This window comes from Peromyscus eremicus, chromosome 3 (assembly GCF_949786415.1).
Source record: "Peromyscus eremicus chromosome 3, PerEre_H2_v1, whole genome shotgun sequence".
NCBI classification, from domain to species: Eukaryota; Metazoa; Chordata; class Mammalia; order Rodentia; family Cricetidae; genus Peromyscus; species Peromyscus eremicus.
Window position 1 is genome coordinate 24,002,034 of NC_081418.1, and position 15,433 is coordinate 24,017,466.

Below are 15,433 nucleotides of genomic sequence, written 5' to 3' on the forward strand. Positions count from 1 at the left end.
TCTGAAGTTAGTAAGAGCAAAGATTACTTGGAAAGTCAACGTAACAACAAAGGTAAAGTGCTTGCGCTTTGTTTTACTTTGTTTTACACAGCAGAAAAAAGTATGCCGAAAATAAATCTTTGATAGATATCAAAAGGCTGTAATAAGCTGTTTTATCACTTTTATAAAGGGTAGAATATTTAACTGGTTCATATTTTATGTAAAAAGTCATAATAGGGTAGATGTATTTATAAACATACATACTTGTATACATATATACACATGGGTATGTATATATATATATATATATATATATATGTGTGTGTGTGTGTGTGTGTGTGTGTGTGTGTGTGTGTGTGTATCGGTTGAAAAATCACTTCCTCTTATTATTTTGTTTTATTTATTATGTACATATTTACTTACTATGTGGTGCAATTGGTTGATGCCAGAGACTTGCACCCTATGTTTATCCTTATACTGCTTATTAAGGAAAGTTATTGAAGTCCTTTTCTTGCACTAATGTCTTTATGAAAAAGCTCACAAAGAAACAAGACATCACACACCAAATCCTTGCAGGAAAGACTTTAGGGCAGATTTTTATTTACTCAAATTTATTTAGAGAAAGTAAATAAAAATGAATAAAAACCCCAAATCATACAAAAACTTATAACTAGATAGCAAACACTAGCCTGGGATTATGCATATTCAAAAGACCAAGATTGAATCTAAAATATAGAGTTCTTGTAACAGCTTTAATGTTCCACTTGGAGTTGTTTGTACTTCCCAAGAAGCCCTTACTCTTTTGTTAATCTAGATATCAGATCCTATTAATCTACTGTATAATTTTATTTAAATAATTTAGTGCAATATTCCTTCCTGTGAAGAATGATGTAGAGGAAATAGAAACATACTAGTGATTCCTAAATTTTCACATTTCATAACATCACAACAAAAAATGCAAAATATATGCCTCTGGAACAATAGAAAAGGCATCTTCAGTCAGGTGTTTGCTGCTGTTTTGAGTACTGACTACTCTGAAATGCTGTCAGTTGAGTTGTTCATCATCATGTGGTTTGTTCCTATCTCTGTCTATCCCTCCTTTCACTAAAATGCTCAGCTTCACGATCCTTTTAGTATTGCTTTCCTTTGCTCTACTGTGATCATTTATTTTATTTTACAATAACAAGTGACCACAGCAACTGGCATAAATTGATGAATTTATTAAGTGATAGAAAAAATCTGTGATTTTACTTAGTGATGATTTTGATAACACAAGTGAATATTAAGTTGAGAAAATACATATATGACTGGATTTTTCTTCATTATATGTATCTGGGACAACAAAATTATTAAGGGGAACTAACTTTTTCTTTAACACAGTGGATTTGGAACGTTGTTTGCACCTCATTGTTTGTCAGGCTCTGTTAAGAGATGAAAAATAAAATAGGACCCAAGCAACAACAAAACTGAAAGGGAAAAAAATCAGTTCAGAAAATAATAACAGATAAGTGTTTTGTGAAAATAGGTTATAGGTTTATTATTAATGTCAAAGCTGCAGTTCAAAGTAAGTGGGCACAATCTACAGCAATAATTTACCATAATTACACACAAATGGAAAACTTCACCATCTCCAATAGTCTCAGGCTGAAAAATATTGAAGTCACAATTTAAATGAGAGCACACCTCAAAACAGAGCCACACTGCCACCGTGAATTAGCTGTACTAAACGAGATTCAATCAAATGGCTGCTTTGCCACACAGAGCAGTGACCACACCTCAAATCCACACTGGAAAAATAAGAATTTTAAGGTAGAAATTGAGTTCTTGTCAGAGATAGACAGAACCGGCATTCACAGGACAGCATCCCTGGTGACTATAGCATTCTCCCAGATTTAGAAGCAAAGTGGACCTCAGAGTCTCAAAGGACTGAATTGAGTTTGAATATAAATTCTAAAAGTAAATGAGGTATTTCAAGGGACTGATTTCACAAATATAAGGTGATATCAATAATATATGCCTCAAACTGTTCTGAGTTAGATTTTTTAAAAGTTTTAAACACATGAAAATTTATTTTGAAAATTAAATATAAACCTACATAGTAAAATTTGATAGACAATGATTGTAACTATGTCACTGAAGATGTTTTGTTTTTAGCAATTATAACCTCTTTAAAAATATAAATTTTGATTTGAAGTATAGTTTTAAATAATGGGGAAAGTGATAAAAGTGATATATGTCTGTTGAGGAACATTATTTTAAGGCGTGTTACTTTTGTTTAGGTTGCACTTGTTTAACTCTGTGAAGCTGTGTTACTGTGCCTAAAACACCTGATGGTCTAACAAAGAACGGGCCAATAGCAAGGCAAGAGAAAGGATAGGCAGGTCTGGAAGGCAGAGAAGACATATAGAAGTAGATATCTGGAAAGAAAGAAGGAGCAAGAGAAGGAGGAAGACATCAGGACCCAGCCACCCAGCTACACAGCTAGCCCAGGAGTAAGAAAGAAAGAAAGGTATACAGAAACAGAAAAGGAAAAGGCCACAGGCAAATGGTAGATGGGATAATTTAAGAAAAGCTGGCCAGAAACAAGCAAAGCTATGGTTGGGCATACATCATTAAAAATAAGCCTCTGTGTGTGATTCATTTGGGAGCTGGGTGGCAGGCCCCCAAAAGAGCAAAAGCAAACAACAACATACATCTGTTTCTGTGTTCACAGACTGAAAACTCCATGGACAACATCATTCAATGTAGCTTGAGTTTTCCTGCCTGGCCCACAATCAGGACAAATCTCTATCACCTGCCAGTCCCACAGCCTCAGACCCGACCAAGTAAACACAGAGACTTATATTGGTTACAAACTGTATGGCCATGGCAGGCTTCTTGCTAACTGTTCTTACAGCTTAAATTAATCCATTTCCATTAATCTATACCTTGCCACATGGCTCGTGGCTTACCGGCATCTTCACAAGCTGTTTCTCATCATGGCGGCTGGCAGTGTCTCTCTGACTCAGTCTTCCACTTCCCAGCTTTATTCTCCTCCTTGCCCCGCCTATACTTCCTGCCTAGCCAACGGCCAATCAGTGTTTTATTGATTAATTAGCAACACATTTGCCATACATCCCACAGCAATTCAATATTATTTTTATTTAATTAAAAATTTCTAATAATTTTTCTCTGTTAACATACAAATTACAATATACCAAATTCTTTAAAAGAAAAGAAAAGGAACAGTTCCAAAGATAAAAACAACTGTTAAGTGTAAGTTTCCATGTATTAAATGTGAGAGACTGGCAGAGCGGTGCTCCTTTCTGGAGGTTCCGGGGGACAATCTACTCTTCTAGTCTTACAGGTTGTTAGAATGCATCTCTTTGCAGCCATAGAATTGGAGCTACTATTTGCTAACTTCATAGAAACTGAAGGCTATTACTAACTTGTACAGGGCGCTCACATTTATTGATACCAGACCCTCTTTCTGCTTTCTCAAGACCAGCAGTGAGATGGAAGCTGGAGAATCAAGTCCTTTTCAGAATACTGCTGTCTGACTCAATATTCCTCATTCACTTGCAGGAACTTATGTGACTGCACTGTGATCAGTTAAAGAAAATTCAGGATAAGGAGAATTTACCTACCAGTAGGTTATAAACAACCTTACTTCCAACTCTAACATCTGTCAATTCCCTTTGCCATCTAGAAACTTATTCATATTCTGGAAAATTACAGTGTAGAATTTGGGGATACTTTTCACTGATTGACATATACTTTGAGAGAACAAGAGTCTACTTTGAATATGTTCAATATTGAGTTTTTTATCTTCACCCACCATCACTTGTTGCAATTCTGTTCAGTCATTTTCATTCAGTATCTCTAAACAGATGATAAAATATCAATGAACAAACCATTTTCCTTTCTTGTACCAGTAAGTTCTTTAAGGAGATATTTTCATATTTATTTTAATCACATATCTATGTGACTGTCTTTGTGAGGGCATGTATATTTGCCTGTAGAGGTCTAAGGCTTCAGATCCCTTTGTAGCTGAAGTTGCAGGCAGTTGTGAGCTTCCCAACATGTGTTGTGGGAATCAATCATGTGTCCTCTGAAAGAGCCATATCATCTCTTTCCAGAACCAAATGCTTATAGCCATAGATTTCCTGAATTCTGCCCGGCCCGAGGTCAGGACAAATCTCACCCTCAGTCCCGCAGACACTTATAATCACTCAGAAGTTTAAAATTAATTACAAACTGTATGGCCTAAGGCTAAGAATTCTTGCTAACTAGCTCTTTCATCTTAACCCATTTCTATTCATCTATATGTTGCCATATGGCCATGACATTACTGGTCTGCTGGCATGTTGCTCCTTGGGTGGCAGGTTGGCATCTTCTCTGCCTCTGCCTTTCTTCTTCCTGTCTCTCTTTCTCTTGAATTTCTTGTCTGGCTATAACCTGACTCACAATATACCAGAGCAACTTCTTTATTAACCAGTCATAGCAACATACATTCACAGAGTACAGAAAGACATCCCACAGCACTCCCCTTTTCTGTGTAATCAAACAGGGAAGTTTTAACTTTAACACAGTAAAATTACATATAATAGAACAATTATCAAGCAAGAATTACAGTTACAATATCTAATTTATTTGTATTTTGGCAAAATTAAAAAAAATAATCTATCATCTATCCTGTTTGTGAGTCTAAAGTTTCATATCTAATTTATCTTTTATCATAACCAAAGAAAATTATAACTATAACTATCTAGTCTTCAATGACATCAAAGTCCCCAGAAGGATATAATATCTAAGTAAACAGGAAGAGCATTGTAAGCAACTTCCAAAATCTAGAATGACAGAGAAACCTTGAGTGACTCTCCAGGCAGCCAGCTGTTTCTGTCATTTCTCACGTTATTTGGAAGTTGCTTGTCTGCACTTCCTGCTTACCCAGTTATTATTATTTCCTTCTTGGGTCTCTGAGGGAGTTGAAGATTAGATAGTTATAGTTATAGTTTTTCTTGTTAACAAATTCAGAAAAGAAACTCACTAAAGAGGTGTAAAGTGTGTAAGTTTGAAAGACATCAAAAGATAATTTGGGGTTGGTAATGCAAATTAGGATGGAAGGTAAATTGGATACTATCTTTTGGATTCACAAAGATAGGATAGATAATGGAGTATTTTCTCTGAATTTGTCAAATGCAAATGGACTACACATTGTTGATGCATTTATTACCTATTTATATTGTATATTCTTATAGTTTTTCTTATATTAATTATAACCTTTTTCTATTATTTTAGACAAAAAAGGGGAAATGTGATAATATATTGTATACCCCAATAAAGCTTATCTGGGGATCACAGGACAGAGCCAGCCACTAAATTAGACATAGAGGTCAGGTAGTGGTGGCACGTACCTTTAATCCTATCACTCAGGAGGCAGAAATCCATCTGGAACACTGTGAGTTCAAGGCCACACTGGACTACATGAGAGAAACATAACTAGACAGTGGTGACACATGCCTTTAATCCCAAGAAGTAATGTGGCAGAACACAAAAGGTATATAAGGCATGAGGAAACAGAAACAGAAACTCTCTTTCTTGAGGCTGAGGATTTCATAGAGGTAAGCTAGTGGCTAACTGTTCTGCTTCTCTGATCTATCAGGTAAGGTAAAATTTACCAGGTAAAATTACCACAATTTCTCACCTAAGGGAGACTTATAAACATCTTCTTAGCATTCTTTGAACTCATCCCATCACTGAATATACAGTTGTTTTCCAATTCAATCTCATTTTCTCAACACTCATATAAATTTTATATACTACCTAATCAGTATATCTGAAAATTTACTTCTAGAATCACTTTCTTGATTAAATAAATTTATTGGTTTCCCATTTCTGTGGGGATAAATATTATTTTATCATAACTGCTGAGTTATTACTTTTCATCCCCTTCTTTACTTAACTCCCATTGAACAATTTAATCTTGGTTCATCTTGTATTTCAGTAGGAGTCCTTACTTTTCCATGAGGGTTGAGGGATGTCTTAGTATCCCTCAATAATGTCCCTTCACATTTTTCTGCCCTACAATGTTTATCACACTATTTTCATTGCCGGTTCTCTTGGTAGTTTCTCCTAATGGTCATGTTGTAGGATTCTTTCTGGAATAAGCACTCAGATACCAATGAGAGTGGAATAGAGGAAATGTCTCCAGTGGACCAAAAACCAGAACAGCTTGTCGTTTGTCTTCTCATTTTATACTGTAAAATCACAAGTTGGAGCTGGTAAACAAGCGAGATTTTACAAAAGCATACCTGACAGTTACCTGGTGGCTAGAAGCAATAACCCATTGTTTCGGTTATTTCTCCAGGTCTTTCTGTTTCGTGCAGCAAGTGAAGTCATGTTTGTTCAAACATGTTTACAAGCAGTGTTTTAAGCAAATCACTAAATGAATCAATTATTCAGTATCTAATAATTTGCCTTTTCTATCTTATTGTACATCCATTGCAATGTCCTAGAAAACAACACGGTTGGGTTTGTCTTCTAGTCCAGTTCACAGTATTTAAATTTCTAAGTATTTAATAAATATCTGGCATGCAAATAATTAATAAAGAATAAAAAGTGTATTTGTCTTCTCTATTCTATCCTTAAAAGCAAAGACAAGGTAAATTAAGTGTAGTAGTCTAACTGAAATAAAGCAGTTATAGAGAGGGAAATACTACATGCTCTCAAATATAAATGTAATCTATAAAAAACAAACATGAAATGTATTATATATATCTCTCATATATATATATATATATACATATTAATTTTTTACATGAGAGGGAGAGAGATTTAGGATACTACTTACAAAGTAGTAGATAGAAAAATCAGTCTAGATATGTGAAGTTCAACACATGGGCCATACTAAATAAAATTGTACCATAGTTATCATAGTTGTGATTCTGACCAAGTAAGTAGATTTTGAACTTTCCACAGCACAAAAAAAAAGGAAAAAAATATTAACTCTGTGATAAGATGGCTATTTATGTTTCATAGGGTATCTGCTTTAACCATCTATATCTATTCTGTAAATTCATTTGGAGCATTTTAAGTCTTTATCATATAATTCAGTAAATACATTAATAAATAGAGGCAGGACATGGGAAATATATTTATAAAATGAATAGCATGTCCATTAACATTTTTTCTTTTAAGACCTTTTATAAAACAAATCATTTATAATAGCCACTATCAATCACTTTGACTGTATATCTTCTTGATAGATCTATAAGAGAAAAGAAAATATTTCAGAACCTAATTTTAGAAAACTCAAGAATAGTTGGGTTTTGTGAACCGTCCAAAAGTGTTAAATTTCAATAAGGCAAAGAGTTCTGTTCTATTTAACCTAATTTTCTCCTGTGGTCACAAGTCTTCTCCAATACTAAATTATGGATCCTGAGGAGAGAATCTTGACATGCTTATTGACATCTCATTCTGATTAATTTAATAGTTGGATGAACACCAGCTAGAAATCAATGGATATTTCCTCTTCTGTGTTTTAATCAGCTCCCATCTCTAAGTGTTAGTTATAGGAATAAATAACATCTGAGCATGAATACAAATATCATGAGACTTGTCCTCTTATTTAAAGCAGAAAAAAATTGCCTTCTTATTAAAGGTTTTTTCTAATCTGGCCACTCCAGTTGCATAATAATCTTATGAAAATCTTAACACATAATGCAGGAAAAAATGACTACTATGACATTTATGGGTATTTTGTTTCAGTAGGGTCCCATTCATGATGAAAGAAAATTATCTTATTTTTACTAGGTGTTGATTTTTACTTCCTTGATTTCTTGACAGGTATTCATAGATCAAAGTTGTTTCAAATTAAGATCATTCTAGCTCTGCATCCTAAATATTGGATTTTCAAATACAAAGGCCATCATTGCTTACTCACTCTCATATACACGTCAGCATATACTCCTTCCAAAAGTGTAATAACTACTAATAACTAAAGAGGCCTTCCAGATTCAAAGCAGAATGAAAAGCATTTTTATCTTCATTAACAATAAAAATTTGCATTTTCTAAAAAGAAAATGAGAAAACCACAATGGTTTTTTAAATACTATTCAATAAGTTTGGTACAAATGTAAAGAAATGTCAGGCTGAAAGTAAGGACTTTCTTTTCCTTTATTGTAAACATTTTCTTAAATAATATATACAGATTATGATGTCTCCTTCATTTTCTTCTCCCAGTTCCTCCCTCTCTTCTCTCCCATCCATATCTATACCTTTTATGTCTCTCATTAGGAAAAAAATAAACAAAAAAACCCAGAGCAGACATCTAAGGGATAATAATAAAATAAGATAAAATAAAATAAAAAAGCAAACACATCAAAATACAACAAAACAAACAGAAAAAAGACCCTCCTCCCAACAAATGACATGAAAAACAGGTACTGAGAGAGAGAGAGAGACCCACTCATTTACTCACTAACAAATCTCATTAAAAAATTGGAAGTCATAACATATATGCAAAGAGTCTGTAAGGTAAATGAGAAAAAATACATTTAAAATATATGTAAAACATAAAATTAAAAATGAAAATAAAAGAAACAAGTCCTGATATGATATTATGAAACAAGGAACCTCTAAAGATATCACTGAGTTCTTTTCTTTCGGCCATGAGTGTAGATTGTTTCCCTGGTGAGATTCTTCTGGAGAAAACTAAATTTTCATTTGCAACAGGTTATCAATTGGAAGTTGCTACTGTATTAGAGATAGGGATATGTGTCCACTTATTTCACTTCAAGTCACCCCATCTGGTGCAGACCAATACAGGCCCTGTGTATGCTGTCCGAGTCTCTGTGATGTCATAAATGCTTTAATTATGTTGCTTCAGATGGGCTTATTTCTTGGTGTCCTAGATCCACTTTGGCTCTTACTCTATTTTGACTTCCTCTTCAATAAGGGTCTCTGAGTCCTGAGAGGAAATATTTGATGGAGTCATCACCCTCTTTAGGGCTGAGTGTTACATGGTCTTCCAGTCTCTGCATATTGTGTGATTCTGGGTCTCTATCTTCCCATCTGCTTCATGAGGAAGATTCTCTGATGGCTGAACAAGACAGTGATCTATAAGTATATCAGGATGTCATTAGGAGTATATATATGTGTGTGTGTGTGTGTGTGTGTGTGTGTGTGTGTGTGTGTGTTTAAGAACAGTAATACTTGTTTTTACCCCCCATTCCTGGGCTTTCTAGTCTCAGGTTCTTGGTCACCCAAGCAGGTTGGGCATTGTTTCCCTCAAGAGGAATGACTTCAAATCAGGTGTTTGTTGATTAGTATTACAAGCTTTGTGCTACCATTATACTAGCATATCTTACAGGCAGAACACCATTGTTTATGAGAGAGTGTTTGTGGGTGGGTTGATGTTTACTTTTCCCTTTTTGGTAGCCTGCAGAGTACCTTCTTGTATCAATGATGCTAGCACAAAGGAATAAAGGCTCTATGCAGGCACCAGCTCAGTTTCTCCATTTTCAATGAGTCATGTAGGGTTCTCTTCTGCAATGGGGTCTTGTTGTCAGTTTGTGGAGACCAATCTGTAGTCTTGTCAATAGACTTGGTTGTTTGGGGCTTCCCATATGCCCTAGTGTTTCTATTGCTTTGAAGAAACACTGTGACTAAGGCAACTCCATTTAATTGGTGCTTACTTACAGTTTCAGATGTTTGGTCCACTATCATCACAGCAGGAAGCATGACAGTGTGCAGGCAGACATGGTGCTGGATAAGAAGATGAAAGTTCTACATCTTGATCTGTTATGGATATCGCTATATGTAAATAAACTCTGATTGGCCAATAGCCAGACAGGAAGTATAGCCGGGACTAACAGAGAAGAGAATTGAGGGAACAGGAAGGGAAGAGGGAGACTGCCTGGAGCCGCCGCCAGGACAAGGAAGATGTAAGGTACCAATAAGCCATGAGCCATGTGGCAAAATAAAGATTAATAGAAATGGGCTAAATATAAGAATAAGAGCCAGACAATGACAGGTCTGAGCTAATGGCCAAGCAGTTTAAATAATGTAAGAGTTTATATGTTTATTTTATAAATGGGCTCTGGGACTGGCGGGACTTGGTGGCGGGAGCTGGAGAAAAATTCTCCAGCTACATTGATCCTCAGGCAGCAGGAGATTGTGTGCCACACTGGGCATAGCTTAAGCATATGAGACCAAAAAGCCCACTCCTACAGTGATTCACTTCCTCCAACAAAGCCACATCTCCTAGTAATGCCACTCCCTATTGGCCAAGCATTCAAACACATGGGTCTATGGGGGCCATTTCCTTTTGCCAACAATTCAATTAGATATAACCCAATCCTGGTTCTAGAAGAATCATTTGGTGACAAGATATATCAATTCATGGGACTCTGTCTCTCTCATTATTTGACAATTTAATATAGATCACCTTCATATATACATACATATACATGTTGTGAGGCCTTGGTCATCAAAAGTTGCAGTCTATCTTGGCCTGGCAACTCTCTCCAAAGCTCAACAACATGAGAAACTCCCTCCCCGAAGAGACTTTCTGCTCTCTACCTGTCCTTATCTGGAAGCTGTCTCTAAGCCTGGATGCCTGATTTATCTCTAGTGTGATCCTCAGCACAGTCTTCTGCTAGAAGCTTTCCCATGCTGAATGCATGGTAACTAAGACTTGACCTAGAAGCTTTGTTAGGGGACCCTACTGCCACATATGAGGCCTTATGATAGGAACATGCTACTTAATGCAAATTAGAATTTGTCTCCAGGCTCCCCAACCCTATGTATTTCTTATACTCTGGAATAAAGTTGAGCCTATTCACTGAAATCATCCCCCGGAGGGCTATCTCTGTCATCACTTCTGTGCCTTTGTTCTCAGGGACTGATGGCCAGTGGACCATGAAAGTAAAGGGAACCCATATAAATATATATATGGAAGCTTCTATGGTAGTAGGTTTCAGTCTTACTGTTTTTTCATCTCCTCTCTCTCTTCCCTGTAGCCATCCATAACTATCTATTTCCCCTTTTAAGGGAGCTCTATCTGTCCCCATGGTCCTTTACTTTGTAACTAACCTCTCAGTCAAAGGGGATGGAGGAAGCCAGGAGAACATGCCCCACTGAATCACTTAGGGTGGGCTCACATGGACTTGCAGAGACTGAAGCTGCAAGCATGAAGCCTGCAAGGTCTGTACCCTGTCCTCTGTACATATGTATGGCTGCTAGCTTTGTGTTTTTGTAGGACTCCTAACAGTGGAAGAGGGTGTGTCTCTTACTCTTTTGCTTGCTCTTGAGACTTTTCCTCCTATTGGGTTGCCTTGTCTAGCCTTAGTATGAGGGCTTTTGCCTTGTCTTATTGCATCCTGTTTTATTTTATTTGGTTGCTGTCTCTTGAAGTTCTGAACAGAAATGGAGGAGGAGTGGATCTGGGGGACAGGTGGCCTGGGGGAAGTATGGGACGAGTGGAAGAAAAATTAAAGAAAAAATTAAAACCAAAAATATTTAATTTTTTTATTCTGTATGCTGCTGCATTGTCTGAATGATGGTGTCTTTACTTTGCAGAAGCTTTTCAGTTTCACAAGGAACCATTTAATATTATTATTATTTAAATATCTTAGTGCCTGTGCTAACAGTGTTCTCTTCAGGAAAACAATGAGTTCTGGGCTTTTTCCCACTTTCTTTTTATTCAGTTTCAGTATATGTGGATTAATGCTGAGGTCTCTGATCCATTTGGAATTGAGTTTAATGCAGTCACAAGCTTGGGTCTCTTTGTACTCCTACATGCAGCCTCTCAGTTTGTCCAGCACCATTTGCTGAAGATACTGACTTTGTAGTGTGCATTTACGGCCTCTTTTTCAAAAATCATTTGTCTATGGGTGTGCAAATTTATGTTTGGGTCTTCAATTTGATTCCAATGACCAGCGTGTCTGTTTTTGTTACTATTGGCTTGTAATACAATATGAAGTTGGGGCCAATGATATCTGCAGCAGGTCCTTTATTATTGAGGATTGTTTTAGCTGTCCTAGAATTCTATGTTTGATGTAAAGCTGAAAATTATCTTTTCAAGAACTATGAAGAATTGTGGGGGAATTTTGATGGGGATTACACTATATCTGTAAATTACTTTTGGTAGGATAGCCATTTTTACTGTATCAATTTGGCAATCCATGAGCATAAGAGATCTTTCCATATTCTCTTATCTTCTTCAATGTCTTAAAATTTTTATTATACAAATCTTTCACTTGCTTTGTTAGAGTTATCCCAAGATAATTGATATTATTTGTGGCTATTGTGAAATATTTTGTTTCTGATTTCTTTCTCAGTCCACTTGTCATTTGTATATAGAAAGACTACTGTGTTTTTGTGCTAATTTTGTATCCTACTACTTTGCTGAAAGAATTTCTTAGTGGAATTTATCTGCTGTGGGAATTTCTTAGTGGAATTTTTAGGGTCTCATGTCTATTACCATATCAGCTGCATATAAAGATACTTTGACTTCTTCCTTTTCAATTTGTATCTGCTTTGATTTTCTTCAGTTGTCTTATTGCTCTAGCCAAGACTTCAAGTACTATTATTGAATAGGCATGCAGATAATGGAAAAACCTTGTCTTGTTCCTTATTTTAGCGGAATTTTTTAGAATTTCTCTCTGTTTAGGTTGATTTTGGCTATGGGCTTGCTGTAAACTACCTTTATTATGTTTAGGTATGTCACTTGTATCTCTAATCTCTAGGACTTTTATCATGAAGGGGTGTTAATGGCTTTTTCTGCATATAAGGCAATGATCATGTGGTATTTTCTTTCAGTTTATTTACATGGTGGATTACATTTACTGATTTTCTTCTAATGAACCATCTCTGCATCTCTGGAATGAAGCCTACTTGATCATGGTTTGATGTGGTTTTAGATTCTATTTGCAAGTATTTTGTTGAGTATTTTTTCATCTATGTTCATAATGTAAGTTAGTCTGTAATTCTCTTTTTAGTTGTTTTTTTATGTGTATCTGGCTAATCACTGCTTCAAAACAAATTGGTCGATGTTCTTTCTGCTTCTATTTTGTGGAAAAATTTGAAGAGCTTTGGCATTAACTCTTCTTTAAAAGTGTCAAAGAATTATGTACTAAAGCCATCTGACCTTGGGCTTTTTTGTTTGTGAGACTTTTAATAATGGCTTCTATTTCATGGGAGGTTATAGGTCTGTTAAATAGCTTATCTGATCTTGATTTAACTTTGCTAAATAATATACACTGAGAAAATTATCCATTCCTTTTAGATTTTCCAATTTTGTCAATACAGATTTTTAAAGTATGTCTTTATTATTCCCTGTATTTCCTTGATTCCTGTTGTTATGCCTCTGTTTTCATTTCTAATTTTGTTAACTGGCTATTCATTCTTTGTCTATCAATTAAGTTAAATAATGATTTGTCAATCTTATTCTTTTTTTCAAAGACCACACTTTGTTTCTTCGATCTTTTGTATTGTTTTGTTGTTGTTTTGTTTTGTAAGTTTTATTGATTTCAGTACTTTCATTACTTCTTGACATCTGCTCACCTTTTGGGTGTGTTTCTTCTTTTTATTCCAAAGCTTTCAGGTGGGTTGTTAAGTTACTAGTATGAGATCTCTCCAATTTTTTTTAAGTAGGCACTTTTGCTATGAACTTATCTCTCTAAATTGTCTTATTGGGTATATTGTGCATTTATTTTCATTCAATTCTGGAAAATATTTTATTTCTTTTTTGACAGATTTTTCATTCATTATTTAGTTGTTTAGTTCCCATGAGTTTGTCAGCTTTCTCTTGTTTTTGTTTACATTGATATCCATCTTTAATTTGTGGTGGTCAGATAGAGGCAGGGTGTTAATTTAATTGTTTGTAAGTGTTAAGACTTGCTTTATATGGAGTACGTGGTTAATTTTAGACAAAGTTCCATGAGGTGTTGAGAAGTTATATTCTTTTGTGTTTAAGTCAACTATTCTGTTAATATCTATGTGGTCCATTTGGTTCACAACCCCAGTTAGCTCCAGGGTTTCTTTGTTTAATTTTTGTCTGGATGACTTATCTGTTGGTGACAGTAAGTTATTGACATCTCCCACTGTCAGTGTGTGAGGATCAATATGTGATTTAAACTGAAGTGGTGTTTCTTTTATTAACTTAGATGTTAAGAATTGCAAAGTCCTCTTGGTGGATATTTCCTTTAATGAGTATGTAGTGTCCTACTTAATTTCACATATCCCTATCATGTTTTACCATTTTCATCCTAAATATATATATATATTTAAATTATTCATTAAAAATCAGTGTTTTTAATATGGCTGAACATGTCAAATTATCCTTTTATTTATGAGGATAAACAAGTAAACAAATGACAGAAAGTCAGTGATTAAAATCTAAGTGTGAGAATATATCAGATATTAAGTTACACAGTAGTATTAAAATAATTATGCTATCAGAAAAAGAAGATCAATTTATATAGTTGAATATAAAATTCTAAATCACACATGAGGATAAAAATACTTAGTGGGCTTGTAAGTTAGTTTTAATACTTCTGAGAGAAAAGAACATTTTATAATTGATCATAGCTATTTGAGTCTAAGGGAGCTTAGGTAATTATCTCATACCATGTAAATAAAACATAAATAAATAAGATAAGGGAGTAAAGAAAGGAAGAAGAAAAAAAGAGAGAAAGGAAGAATGCCAATACTTGAAAGCAAATTATTATGAGTATGTATATAATATTACAGTGTGGAACAGTAAAAATGATTATTGATTAAGGAGAAAATCAACTTGTCCTTATCAGAACAGGTAAATTTAAAAAAATCTTTACCACCAATTATCTAATTTAAAGGAGTTTTCTTCTTGTAAAAGATAATTAATTATATGATTTCTTAAAAACATGTTACTACTTGACCAAAATAGAATGAGAAAACTCTTCTTAGAAGATAAGAACCTGAAAAATCTTTCTAAGCAATCAGAAAATACAGAGTTCTCAAAAGAACTTAGAGGATAGCCTACAGTGGTTTATGATGCCAGTCTTGGTTGTTTTGGTTTGTTTGTTTGTTCATTTTTACTTTGACCCAAACTAGAGATATTTGAGAAGGAATCACAACTGAAAAAATGCCTCTATATATGCCTCTAGAAAAATATGTGAAATATTTTCTTAATTGTCTATTGTTATAGGAGGCCCCAGTCCATTGTAAGTGGTAATATCAGAGGAGCAAGGCAATAAGCAGCACTTTGCCATAATCTGTGCTTCACTTCCTGCCATGGGGTTCTTGCTTTGAGTTCTTGTGCTAACTTCCTTTGATGATGGACTGTGATGTGGAACCTTAAACTGAAATAAACCTTTTCTGACCCATGTTGGTTTTGGTTATGGTGTTTTAGCTTAGCAATAGAAACTGTAAGACAATTGCCTAGTGTCACAGAGGTCATCATTCAAACCCAGCAGAGCAAAGCAGGCAT